This window comes from Prosopis cineraria, unplaced genomic scaffold (genome assembly GCF_029017545.1).
Source record: "Prosopis cineraria cultivar Desert tree isolate PC_DT_omini unplaced genomic scaffold, ASM2901754v1 PC12, whole genome shotgun sequence".
Classification (NCBI taxonomy): Eukaryota; Viridiplantae; Streptophyta; class Magnoliopsida; order Fabales; family Fabaceae; genus Prosopis; species Prosopis cineraria.
This window is the reverse complement of record NW_026555343.1, coordinates 25,160,807-25,174,398: the sequence shown is the minus strand read 5'-3', so window position 1 is coordinate 25,174,398 and position 13,592 is coordinate 25,160,807. Positions and strand designations below refer to the sequence as shown.

Genomic DNA, 13,592 nt, shown 5'->3' with positions numbered 1-13,592 from the left:
ACTCAAAACTATAGACTCACCTCAGACCAACATACACATTCATTGGCCCTGAGCTTACTTTTGGTCGTAAAATTACTCAGTCAAAGGCATTCTATCTTACTTCCAAGCTATGGTTTCCCCCATTACCACAATAGAGTTCTGTTGACTCCAACACTACATTACATTACTAAGGAGTTCAAATCTCCAACATCACAACCTAAAAAGGTACTAAAGAGATATAGTTTTCCAATACCGCACCCTGTTAGGCATTGAGGAGAATATGTCATATGGTCTTTTACTACTACTCCTTATGGGTGAACTCCCACCCCTAAAATCATGCTTTCACATACACCACAATCCACACATGTATAAAAACCATACATATATATATATATATCACAAAGCACGCAATTCACAAACTTAGTTCATTGAAAATCAATTTCATGTATTAAACATTCATTTGACAAACATGCTTATTCTAAAAACATTTTCATGCAATAATAATCATACTCCCATACAATTATAATAGACAATCAAATAAAGAGAAAGTTATTCAGTTATCTCAACCCTTCTGTCACTATAAAGGTTACCCGTGGACTTTTACTTACTACTAAAACTCTCTACGAGTTTCCTTTTTCAACTTATATATGGAATACACCAATCTACACAAAATTGGCACTATTAGTCAATTGATCTAATTGACCAAAAATACTTAATTATCAATTAAGGCTATAACTAACCATCCATTTCTTTCCACTTATTTATTCTAAGTTCATTGTTCCTCAATCACCACTTTCTATCACTTTTAATGATCCTATTTTACTTTTACTCCATTTCCATCCCATTTTCCTTTAATCTAGGGTTAATTGAAGCCTATAACTTCAAAGCTCTATCGTTTAACTTCAAATCAGTCACAAAGCTTTAATTTAACTCCCAAGAATCTTTTTATTATTATACGGTAGGAAACTAACCCCTGAAATCCCTTCGATTTAATTTCCTATAACTCATATTAAAAGAAATCATAGTAGAATTGAAGGTAAGGGCTTTATGATACTTACCCGATAAGTTACCAATCAAAAACCTCTTTCAAGCTCCAACAAACAAAATCCCTAGCAAAGAGATGTCTTCCTCCTCTCTCCTGTCATGCTTTCTTTTTTTCCCTCTAAACTCATGAGCTTTACACGTACTTTATCACTTCATTTTTTGTACCATGTGCCGCGGCGCATAGCACAGTGAAGCAAATCCTTACAGCACGCATACGCTTCATTTTGAAATATGGTTCTTCCATATGTATCTATTCAATTAACACGCCAAAGACTCAAATTATCAAGTGATCATCCAAATTTAAAATCATCTACTAGTTACTAATTCACCCCTGATCAGTAGCTAATTACAAGATTAGAAAATCAGGATGCTACATACCATAGTGCATGGCATACAAACTTGAATTTAAGGATGTAAGATCGCCCTTACTAAAACACAATTAATACTAAAATTAAGGCAATCATTGGACTAATCCAATTAGATCACCAAGTTTGTAACTTGTAAAATAGGATTCCATGTTTTTTATAATTCAAATTATTTAAATATCATTTAATAAACCTCTAATCAGAGTAAAATATTGTTTTGGAAGTATGGGATACCTTTTGGGATTCAACAAGACTCAAACCAAATGAAAAACATCAAGGAGTGAAAAAAAAAAAGGATGATGCGTTGCAACATGTACACATGCACTATGGCTATCCTTCTTTATGCGACGTGCCGCAACACAAGCACTGCATGTCATGGTGCGTCATAGGTTTTACTTCCAAATTATTTCACAAGAGGAAAATTGACATCCAAATATATTTTTACAGTTTTTCACACCTCAAGGATGTCCAAAACCCCATATAAGTGCCAAAAGCTACCACTAACTCACAGAAACGCACTTTATAAAACTCCTTATTTAGACAACACTAATCGCTGAATTCAATGGAATCAAGGGTCTAATCTAAAAAGGATTACTAAGTTTGAAATATTTATTAAACTAAAATTTAATAAATATTTATTTTAATATTAACAGCTCAACCGATTTTTTAAAAATTTATAGGTGATTTATAAATTAAAGTAATATGTTAAATTATAAGTCTTCCTCTAAAGTTATATGTGTTAGATATGGAAACACATCCAATAAGAGGTGAATTAGGTGTTAATCAAAATTTTTAATTCTTTTGAAACTTTTTTAGCAAAACAATGTGTAAGGGAAAGTTTGAACAAATGTTAGTTCTAACCTTTGTTCACAAGAATGCCAAAGTAATTTTTTCCAAGCTCAATATGTGCAATAATGTTTTAAAAAAATTCAGTAGAAGTTTTAAGTAAGAGTATATAAATATATCAAATTCAATTTTAAACATCAAAATAGAGCATAAATTAAGGTTGCTAAAAACATAAAAAGTTAATAGAAGAGTTTATCCCAAAAAAAAGGGGTAAGAAAAAAGATAATACAAAATGTAGTATATTCTAGTTTAGCTTCCCCACTTGAGCCTACATCTAGTCCCCAATCAAGCCACTTAAAATTTCTCTATTATCTTCCATAAGTTTGGATTGGGCACTTGTGAGACAATAGAATCCACAAGCTTAATTCGAGTACTTGTGAGCTGTTACCACTACTCATTACACCAATAAGCTTTTCTCTTAAGAGAACAACCTCTCTTAATTACAAGAAAAATCTCTACTCACGTTTACAATGTAAAAGTCCTAGAGGCACTATAGACTTAGGTTAAAGACTCAACGCAAGTGTTTTTGCACAAGGAAAATACTCATAAAGGCATAAACACCTTATCCTTAAAATAGGGATTAAAACATTTATTTCCTTAAAAAGTGCCATGCACCGCAGCATGTATCACATACTCTATGACATATGGTATAGAGCCATAAATTCTAGCTCTATGTTATGTGCCGCAATAAACATATCTGATTCTATTGTCACACAGAATAGCTAATATGAACTTTTACCATACACCATTTTCACATATGATGTCAAATTAGAGTAATTCAAATGTCCACACAAAGCTCGTAAGACAAGCTAATTAATGAAGCAAGTTCAAACATGATTCAATAGTCTAAACTCAGTTTGGACACTTGCATGCAAAAAGGCTTTTTTCTTTTAAAAGCAAGCACTTCGATTGTTTAAATTTCATCACTTACTTCATTAGACCACTTAGGGTCTTGAACTAAGTTTAAAAGGACTAAATTCAGCTGATTAACACATTATAGTCTCAATTTGGTTTCTCAATGCCACTTTTCACCCAAGTGGTTTGACATGAGAATTTAACAAAATTGATCTCAAAGAAAAATACTACCACACATGCACACTCCTACTTATTCCACTCACATATACCTAACTTACATATATGGGGTTAGGTCTTGCCATATAGTCAAGGTTCACATACACATATGAACACAGAAACACATATACCCATTAGTAAAACAAGTTGACTGCTTTCAATTCTCAAATTGCTCATTAGCACATACTAGCTTTACAAAAGTACTTACACTCTAGGCATCACAAGCTAGGGAAATATCAGTTATCACTTGTCATAAAATAAGATTTCTCAAAACAATAAATACACACTTGCTTGTAATAGCATCTAAGCCCAACTATCATATTTACACTCACTTACACCAATGGCAAAGATGTATAAAAGATACTATAAGCAAGTCACCAAAACAATATATGTATATGTTTACACCCTAGTTAGAAACTTTAACACATTGCAAAAATATACATTCATTTACTCAAGAATAGCATTATAATTTGTACAAACATAGCTACTCTTCTAGCATTTCCTTTCATGCCCTCTTCAGACTTCAACACCTGTAAACATGAAGTAAAAGAGTGAGACAAAAGTCCCAATAACTTGAAGAAACTTAAATACCAATTCAACATGTAAAATTATGCACAAGAGAGAGATTAGTATCACTTTTCACAAATAAATATGGATATATGCATAGTGTCAATAATGCGATGTACAAATATCAATGTATATGTTACACTAGCATCCTCCAAACCTTTAAATCTCTTGACTAAACCCATAAGCTATACACAGGACCTCTTTGATCGGCCCAAGCTCACCATTAGTGGAAGAAAAAGGGCCAATACATCTTTACCACCTCTGGACTATGAATTCCTCCTAACCAATTAGTAGGGCATCGAATACTCCTTCTACCAATCACTCACAAAGTGACAAGGAGTAGGCCAATCATATTGGCTATGGTACATAGGGCATTAGCATCACACATGCCACCATCATGGTGTATAAATCTCTGCAAGGTGAACTCTCACCTCTAATTACATATGAATGCTCATGTACTTTTAAATCCCATTAGTGGATCATAATCAACACTCTAGACCAAAACTTCTTAGCCTTACACAATGTAAGGCCACATGCCTCTACCTTAGACTAGGGTATCACTTTCGCATGCATTCACATATGCAACACTACAAATGCATTCCATACATCACTTTTTATATGCTTCACATCCATTACTCTATTTGCACATGTTATAATAAGTATAGAACTTAAATCGCACGTGCGCATATCTCAAATAATAAAATAAAACTAGTCTATTAGTTTTAGAATTATCAATATAAATAGTTTTTCCCATTAGCTTGTATATAATTTTATAAGCCAATAGGTAGAAATTTTTATCCAATTACCTCACTCCCTTTATACCAAGACAGTACCTTGTAGCTTATAGATTTCTATGAGCAAACCCAAATTGCTCATTATACATAAATAATAATTAGCCCCAAAACTAAATGTAAAACACTAAACTTGGCTAAGTCACTTTACCTAGCACTTATACCCCATCTCGTTAACACTTTTTTGACTCACTTTAGCCCATTTACCCCAATCACACACCCTTAGGTCATTAAAATGGTCAAACCACTTCCTAATACACTACACAAACATTTCTACCCTTTTTGAGCTTCTCAACTTAGGTCAAATAGAGCTTCTGACTCTAAAATTCCATCATTAATTCTCAAACCAGTCATAAAAACTTAGTTTGACTCCTGAGAATCTTTATATTACTAAAGGGTAAGAAAAAATCCCTTAAAACTTCTTGATTAAATTTCTCTATCTCAAACTAAGAGAAATTAGGGTAAAATAGGAGCATAGGGTAGAAAGAAACTTACCCTGCAAGTGATAGGCCAAAATTAACTCCCAAGAATCTAAACTTTCTCGCCCTAGCAGACCTCCACTTGTATCCCTCTCCATCACACTCTTTGCTATGTTTTCCCTCTAAATTTATGAGCTAACACATCCTTAAAAGTTAAATTTTGTGCCATGCACCATGATATATGTAACACATGCTGCAACGTAGGGCACAGTGAGCAAAATCTTATACTGCTCGCACATTTTACTTTAAACTGCCTTTCCTCTACCTGATCCTAACCATTTAGCAATCTAACTAGTCAGAATATTAATTTACCATCCAAAATCACTATTAATTCTCTAATTAATAATTTACCCTTAATTAGCAATTAGTTTTTAGGATTAAAAGTTTAAGATACAACATAAAAGGTTTTTGAGCATGTAAATCACTTAACTAGAACTCTCTTTAAGTGTAGAATGAGTATAATTAAGCATTTATACTCAAATAATGAAGACATAGAAGATATTGGCTCAAGAATAATGTTTTTCGTATAAAAACAATATGAAGAACTTAAATCTCATGGCCCAATAATTTTTGAGGTTAATCTTTTATTTTAAGATAAGTTTAGAGTGTTATATTTATAACTTATGGAGTGAAATAGTTGTTGGAGACACAATATGGTCGTTTATAGCTGTCAGGAATGAGTAGAGTAAAGCAAAGGTAAAAAAGCACTTTTCTACAAAATGTATTGAATGCACTATCAAAGGCCCAATCAAGCTTGAATTAGAATGAGGTCGTATGTGGATTGACATGGTCTTATGTAACACCCTAAAATTTTCAAATTGATTTTTTATAAATTATTAATTCAATAAATTATTTTTACATTATTGAACCCTTATCATGATAAAAAGAATTTCTACCATGATAATAAATAACAAAACTTCTTTTAAAGCTCTATTATAGTAGAAAAGAGTTTATCATATAAATAAAATATTTTACAAATAGCCTATCATAGTAGAAAGAATTTAACATTATGAATAAGCCTTACCATGATAATTAAAAATACATTTATAATAAAATTTTACTTAATGGAAAACAATGTAAAAAAATTCATATCAAAGAAAATAATATTTTTTTAAATTAGCATTTGGTGCATAAACCTATCCCAAGGTAGAGAATCCCAAAAAATTCCTAAATACAATTTTTTTTTATGTTGTTATGTGACCCAAGTGTACATCCAAAACAATATACCACAAGTCTTGTTTAAGTATTGAGTATTAACACTTCCTAAAGAATACTGGTTCAATAATACCCAAAATAGGTCTACATAACATTCACCATAATCCAACACTTATGCTTCACAAAATATAATTATAGGATGTACACTTGTTCATATTATAAATATCTTTTCACTCAATATTCAATGCTTCCAATTAAATTTTGTTATGTTATTAATATCTTAAAAAGCAATTAGAATCATGAGGGATAGACAGGATCCTCATGGCATGATATTCAAATCAGGTCAAGGATCAAGAGGGACAGACATGATCATCTTGGTCATATAAATGCAGTTAATAAAAAGGATTAGAGTCTATATGCTCTACAAAATAAAATATGTCCTAAATTGGCACTAGATACATTGCATAATCTAAAATAAGAGGCAACATAAAAGGTAATGTCTCATACAACAATGTTACGCCTCTAGTGTTTTCTCGGCCAGACTCACTCTTGTAAAAATATTAATCACAGGGAATGAGACTTAAAAGTCCCAGTAACCAAAAATTAATATGTAATGATGTATGTGAATATAACTAATCATGCGACTACTAAGTGGGCACAGAAAAACATTTAACTGAACAATATTTTCAAATAAACCAAACAAATATTTAATTGCATGACTATATCTTATATTCTCCTTTCGTCATATCCAGACGCCAAATCACCTGGCCAAAGGTGAGTTGGACTAAGCTACATGCCACTCATTAGGTCCAATAAGGGCTTACCACGTGGTAATAATTAACCAAATAGAAATCTTCAATAATACCATATATTAAAATACCCTAACAAATCATGCATCATTTAAATATCCAAACAAGAATATAACTGAATAATAATATCTCATCATAATAAACAAAAACAAATTTTTAACCCACTTGGCAATAATTCCAAACAAGTATATACTAGTATTTATTTTCAATAATTCATAATTTATAATCTTTTCAAACAACAAAATAACACATAACTAATCACATACATACCTATCACAACATATTAATAATGGTTATCTTGTGTCTTGAATAATAAGTTCCCCTTCACAACTCCTCTTTCAACACTATCTTTGTCAATACAATTTACATAATTATTTCATAATACTATATATTAATTTCACATTAAAATTAATAAATAACTCTAATTTAAAGAGTTAGAAAATTTTAGGCCTAAGATCCACATTAACACTAATTTAAGGTTTGTGCCTCAATTAACTTTTCAAATTCTTTTCTAGAATTATCATATCCTAATAAACTATATTTAAGCCTCAAATCACTTCTAGTATCATAATTTCATCAATCTATATTATAAAAATTCATCCAAAAATAAATTAAAAATTCAAGAATTACCCTAAAGCCTCAATCACCATTCTATAGCCTTAGAAATACCTATTCATACTTAAATAAATATTTAATAATTAGAGGTTCATCCCTACATCTCAGATTCAACATAAATTCAACCATATAGATCTAGAGTCTAACTCAAAAATTTTTAAATATGAGTTTCAACCTCAAGAAAATATTTTATAATATTTATTATATCCCTAACAACTTCAGAATATATTTTTAATCCATTATATCATCAGATTAACTATCCCATAAAAAAATCTTAATCAAAATATTTGCTCTACTCTACAAAGTAATCATATCAATAAAAAGCTAATCTTATTTAGGAAATAACTATGAAATTAATTTTGTAATTAAATAATTTTTTAAATACTAATCTAAACAGGAAAGTTGGAGCATGCATAAAAAAAAAGGAAAATAAACACCCTTGCGTGAAAAGATAGAGCAATGTGAGAGGGGGAGAGAGGGGGGAAATAATATAAAAACAAAATTGTGGATCCCACAATTATATTAAAAAAAACTATAGATTTGAATTTAATTGTTCAAACTCTTAGGCTATTAGTTGTAATTTTTTTCAAATTGCATCTCATCCACTTTTTGGCCCCTGATGCGCATCCTAGCATATTTATACTTGAGGAATCATTTCCTCTTCCCACATCTAACCGATGTGGGACAAAAAAAAAAGGCCTTGCACCTTTTCTTTTTACCCACACACACACAATTATTTATATATTCTAAATTTTAAAATTATACATTAACTAAACATCTCTTATGTGATTTTAAAACTAAATTTTTAATTCATAATTAAATATCTAATCATATTATTATTTTTGAATAACCTCCAATAATATAAATTCCTATTATTATTTTTTTATCCTCACTAAAACCTAAATTTCACAATTTCTTTATTATCTAAAAATAAGATGTTACATCTCATATTAGGCTTGGCTCAATTCAAGCAATTTTTAATCAGGAGTCAAGCTTGAATTGGATGACAGAATAGCTTGTTTAACTTTTGGCCAAATTAAGCAAGTTTCAATCAAGAGTCAAGTCTAAATTGGCTAACTCAAGTTCAAGGCTCTCTCTAAGTCAAGCTTAAAAGTTTTAAATGATGAATCCTATTCAAGCGTGAGTCACACAAGTGACATACATGGATTAGATGAATGCACAAACCCAATCTAACATGCTATAGCTAATTCAAGCATGTTTTGGAAGAGAGTCACGTGTGAAGTAGATCACAGAATCTATTTAATGAAGAATAAAGTTTCTAAAGCCTATTTCAAGCTTGTTTTGAAATGGGATCATGCTAGATTTGGATCCCAAAAGCCATAAGATTAAGGCTTCTGGAGGCTATTTCAAGCGTGTTTTGGAATGGGATCAAGCTTGATTTGGATCACAAGAGCCATTCAGTGAAGAACAAGACTTCTAAAGGCTATTTCGCGTGTTTTGTTTAGAGGGGTGGGATGCTTGATTTGGACAAGCTAAGGTTAAAACATACATGTGCCTTATTTTGAGTCACAATGTTTTGGAGATATCACAGGATAGAATTTTTAAAGGCTATAACTTATTCAATATTGTCGCACCCGAAAATGCAACGCGGACAGTGTGCAAGAGCAGAGGTTCTGGCCTTCAGATTGGGAACTGAATGAATGAAAGTTGCCACCAAAATTTCAAGGTAAATCTAGGGAAATTGTTTAAAGGAAAATAAGGATAGTCTGCAAAATCAGAAAATAGGTTCAGGAGTCGATTGAGTGTGGGGCACCCCACAACACCCGTTTATGAAAATAGTTATCTAAAGTTTATTGTGCTAAATTAATATGGCTTTGAAGTTATTTTAATTATCCCTTTCTTATTCATGTGTTTGATATAAAAAATGATAATAATTAAGTGAGAAATATTTATTTATTTACAAAGGAGGATATGACTCAGAATCAGACTTTAAGGCCTACATACCTTGCACTGGGGATCAAAGTCCATGTAGTTTAGGATTATAAATTGTTGGTGAAAATATTTTTTGAAGAAAAATTAATTAAAAATAATTCACCATTTTGAAAATAAAATAATTTTCTGAAATTTGATATGTGTGTTTTAAATTGTACAAAGTAATTTAATTTTATTTATTTTTTTAATTTTAAATTTTTTTTTGGAATAAGAAAAAGGTAAAGAGTTCAAAGTTATTATTTTTTATATTTTATTATTGTCAATTTAACTACTATATCTGCAGAGCCTTATTGGCTCATACGATAATGTGATTATTTCAAATATCTTTGGAGATTTCAAAATCTCACATAATAAAAGAGTTTAACAACTTAGTTTATTTATTATTATTATTTTTTAAAATATTACTAATATTTTTAAGCACGTATATATATATTTTTTTAAAGGATCTTAATTATCATACCTGCAGAGCCTTATTGACTGATACAGCAATATAATTAGCCTAAATATCTATGAAGATTCTAAAATCTCACACGATAAAGAATTAAATAATATATTTTAAATATATTTTAATACATAATTATACAATTTACATTTTTAAACATAAAAATCTTAATCACTATACCTGCAAAGTCTTATTGACTTACACAGTAAGATGATTATTCCAAAGATCTATGGAGATTTAAAAATCTTACATGACCAAAAGATTTAATGGTTATTATGCAAATACATTAATTTAATTAACTAACTTTATTATTAAAAAAGTTTATTCTTTTATTTACAAAAATCATTTATGTATTTACTATATAAATTGAGAATCATGATATCTGTGATGATTTATTATCCCACAAGATAATACACTTAATTTAAATTTCTATGGAGATTCTTGAAATCTTACATGACATTTAAATATTTTATTAATTAAAATTATAATAAAAGAGTTCATTTTAATGATGAGCCTTCGAAACCCATATTAATATATACAAGTTGGATTATCATACCTGTGAAATCTTATTAATTTACATGATATGAAATCATTCCAAATTCCTATGGAGATTCTTAAAATCTCACACGATAAATAGGTAATCAAAATATTTGCATTTGTAACTGATGCATAATATTAATGTTAGCTAAATGATTTATGCAATAAAGGAAATGGAAGGAATAGAGAAATAAATTATTTTTATAATTCACTATTCTTTTGACTTGATGATATATTCTTTTAAAAAAATCCAGATTTGGCCTAATGCTTAGTTGATATTCAAAGAGGAAATAATGTGAATAATGGCACCAATATCTAAATGTTTAACCTCAAAAATGATATTCACATGACAACACTGCCACCAGCCACCTAATTCTCCTCTAATTAAAAACAAATTGATATCTCAGCCTAAAAAAGAAGAACGAGTTGCAAATAAGGTTTGGGTTAGTCTAACAATAGGATTTTCTTCAATAATTGAACCATAGTCATCATGGAAATAAATCAAAACCAACTCAAACATAATTAGAAAAGTAGCAAGAATTGTATTTAGGAATTTTCTTTCAAGCTAAACCCAACTAAGAACGCATGATACATGCTTTACAACTAAAATGAAAACATCAATTGCAACAGTACAACTTAAAATCTAGATGAAGAAAATAGGAACATCTATCCCAAATGAAGATCATGCACATTACCTTACAAGTTTTGAATAGATTAATCACATTAAACAAACCTTTGAAACAAGATCACAGCATTCCCTCAACAATGTGCTAGATAATACACTGTGAAATCAACCTCAATCATGATCAAAAGTACAATTTGAGACTAAATTTCTTCTACCACATAGCAAGGCAATTGAATCATATGAACAGAGCGTATAATCCAGCATCATTCTTACAGCAGTAGGCAAAATCAATGCCACAATAAAACCTTTAATGAACATTAAATCAATTATTCTCAACACTTAATCTATATATCTGATCAAGTCCATATGAAGCGTATCCCAAAAAATTGCTTAAACAATGCAGACCAATTTCTAACCATTAGAAATCAGGCTTACAAAAGAATTAGTACATTCCAAAACCAATCAAACTTAAAATCAAAAACCAAAATTTAAAGCATGTAAATTGATCTTGAAATTGTTACCAAAATAGTGTCAACTTCACCTTCAGTTTTTGGGTTTGTTCAGTCCTCCCCTTCTACTTCTTCGGTCTTTGCTTCAATCTCATTCCCAATGCTCCTTGTTTTAACTCCTAATCTTCACTGAATCCATCTCATTCTCGGTCCTTTTTCTTCCTCCAGAAAATCGCCCTCAATCCCAAATTCCTTAACCTCTCGATTCTCTCTCGGTTCTCTCTCTCTCTCTCTTTGGTTTTCTCTCCCTCTCTCTCAATCATCTCAAAAAACCAAAACCCAGATCCCTCAATCTCTAGACATTCCCCTCAAGTCTTCGATCCCCAGATTTGACTCCCTTCAGTCCTCTTAGTTCTCTCATGTTCTCCCAAAACCTAGCTCTTTTTCAAAAAATCCTCGCCAGAAATCTCTCCATCTCTGATCTTAGTCTCCTCTGTTCTTCTTTTTTTTGTCCTTAGTCCCCCTTTGACTCTCAGTCTCTCCTCTTTCTCTAGATCACTCAATATCTGTTGACTCTCGATTCTCCCTTCTTTTCTTCCTCTCCGATCACTCTCAATCTCTTCCTTATATTGAAGACCAAATCTTACCAGATCTCTCAGTGTCGTATTTCATGTATGCTTCATCTGTGCGTCTGCTCTCTCCATTTGAAGAGCTAGGGATTGATGTGCACGTTTCCTCCTTCCTTTTCTTCCTTCCACTCACGTGAATGCTACGTTTCTGCTCTGCCTTGCTTTTTTTTTCTGCCTTATGTTCCTCTCGTCTGATCTTCTCTTCTGCTCGTATCTAGCTATGTTTTGCTTTTTCTCTAACCTATGTGAGTGTGTGTTTTTGTTTGCTTTCTCTCTTCTCATTTTCTTTCTTTTTATGCCTGGCCGAGAATCCCTTTAGGGCTATGGTGAAACGTTGATGATTCAGTGTTTCACCCATCCCCTTATTTTTTTAATTTTTAATGCTTTCTTTTTGTTTTTCATGTTATCTTAATCACAATTTTAGAAATTAGATTAAGAGAGAAAAAAATTTAAATTAAGTAAAAATATCTCTTTTTTTAGAAAACAAGAAGATTTAAGAAAAGAAATTTAAAAAAGGTTAATTTTTAAAAGTTAATTTTCAATATCTTTGAATGGTTGGGATAATTTGAGAGACATTTTTTAAATATTTAAGTAAAATTTTATTTAATTTTGTTAGATTATTATTATTTTTAAAAATATAATCCTAAAAAAAGGATTAAAGTTTGTTTTTATATTTTTATATTTTTTTTGTTATTTAAATGAACTAAAAGAAATAAAATCTTAACCAATAACGGATTATCTAAATTAAAATAAAATTAAACCCTCTTAATTAAAATTTTTTATTTTGAAAATATAATCCTAAAAAGGATTAAATTTTATTTTTATATTTTTATATTTTTTAGTTAAATTTATTATTATTTTTATTAAATTTAAAATAAATTTTTTGCAAATACAACTCCAAATGTAGCAAATTACATATAGTTGGAAAGCTCTTGATGTCTAGTTTTTAATAAAAACAAGTTTCATAGTTTAATTCAACATATTGTATGAGATATTATCAAAATAATGACCAAAGGTCAAAACTAAATACTGTGTAGAATTAATATCTCAACATTCAACTTTTAAAATTTATATCTTTTTCCATGACTTCATTTTGAATAAATTAAATATAATTGAAAACTCTTATAGAGTCTACTTTCAAATGAGTTATGTTTCATATTTAAAAAAAATATGCATTGTGATAGAGATGACTACAAGCATGACCAAAGGTCAAATCTGATTTTGATATTTTGCAAA

The 13,592-nt window shown here is 30.2% G+C and overlaps 1 long non-coding RNA gene across 1 annotated transcript; it reads right to left on the bottom strand.

The window, feature by feature from the left end:
* Positions 1-3,531: 3,531 nt before the first annotated feature.
* On the bottom strand, positions 3,532-12,606 carry LOC129287925 (uncharacterized). Its single transcript, XR_008587842.1, has 2 exons — positions 11,820-12,606; positions 3,532-3,835 (listed from the first exon to the last, which is right to left on the bottom strand). It is a non-coding gene; the product is annotated as an uncharacterized LOC129287925 (long non-coding RNA).
* Between the last annotated feature and the right edge of the window lie 986 nt (positions 12,607-13,592).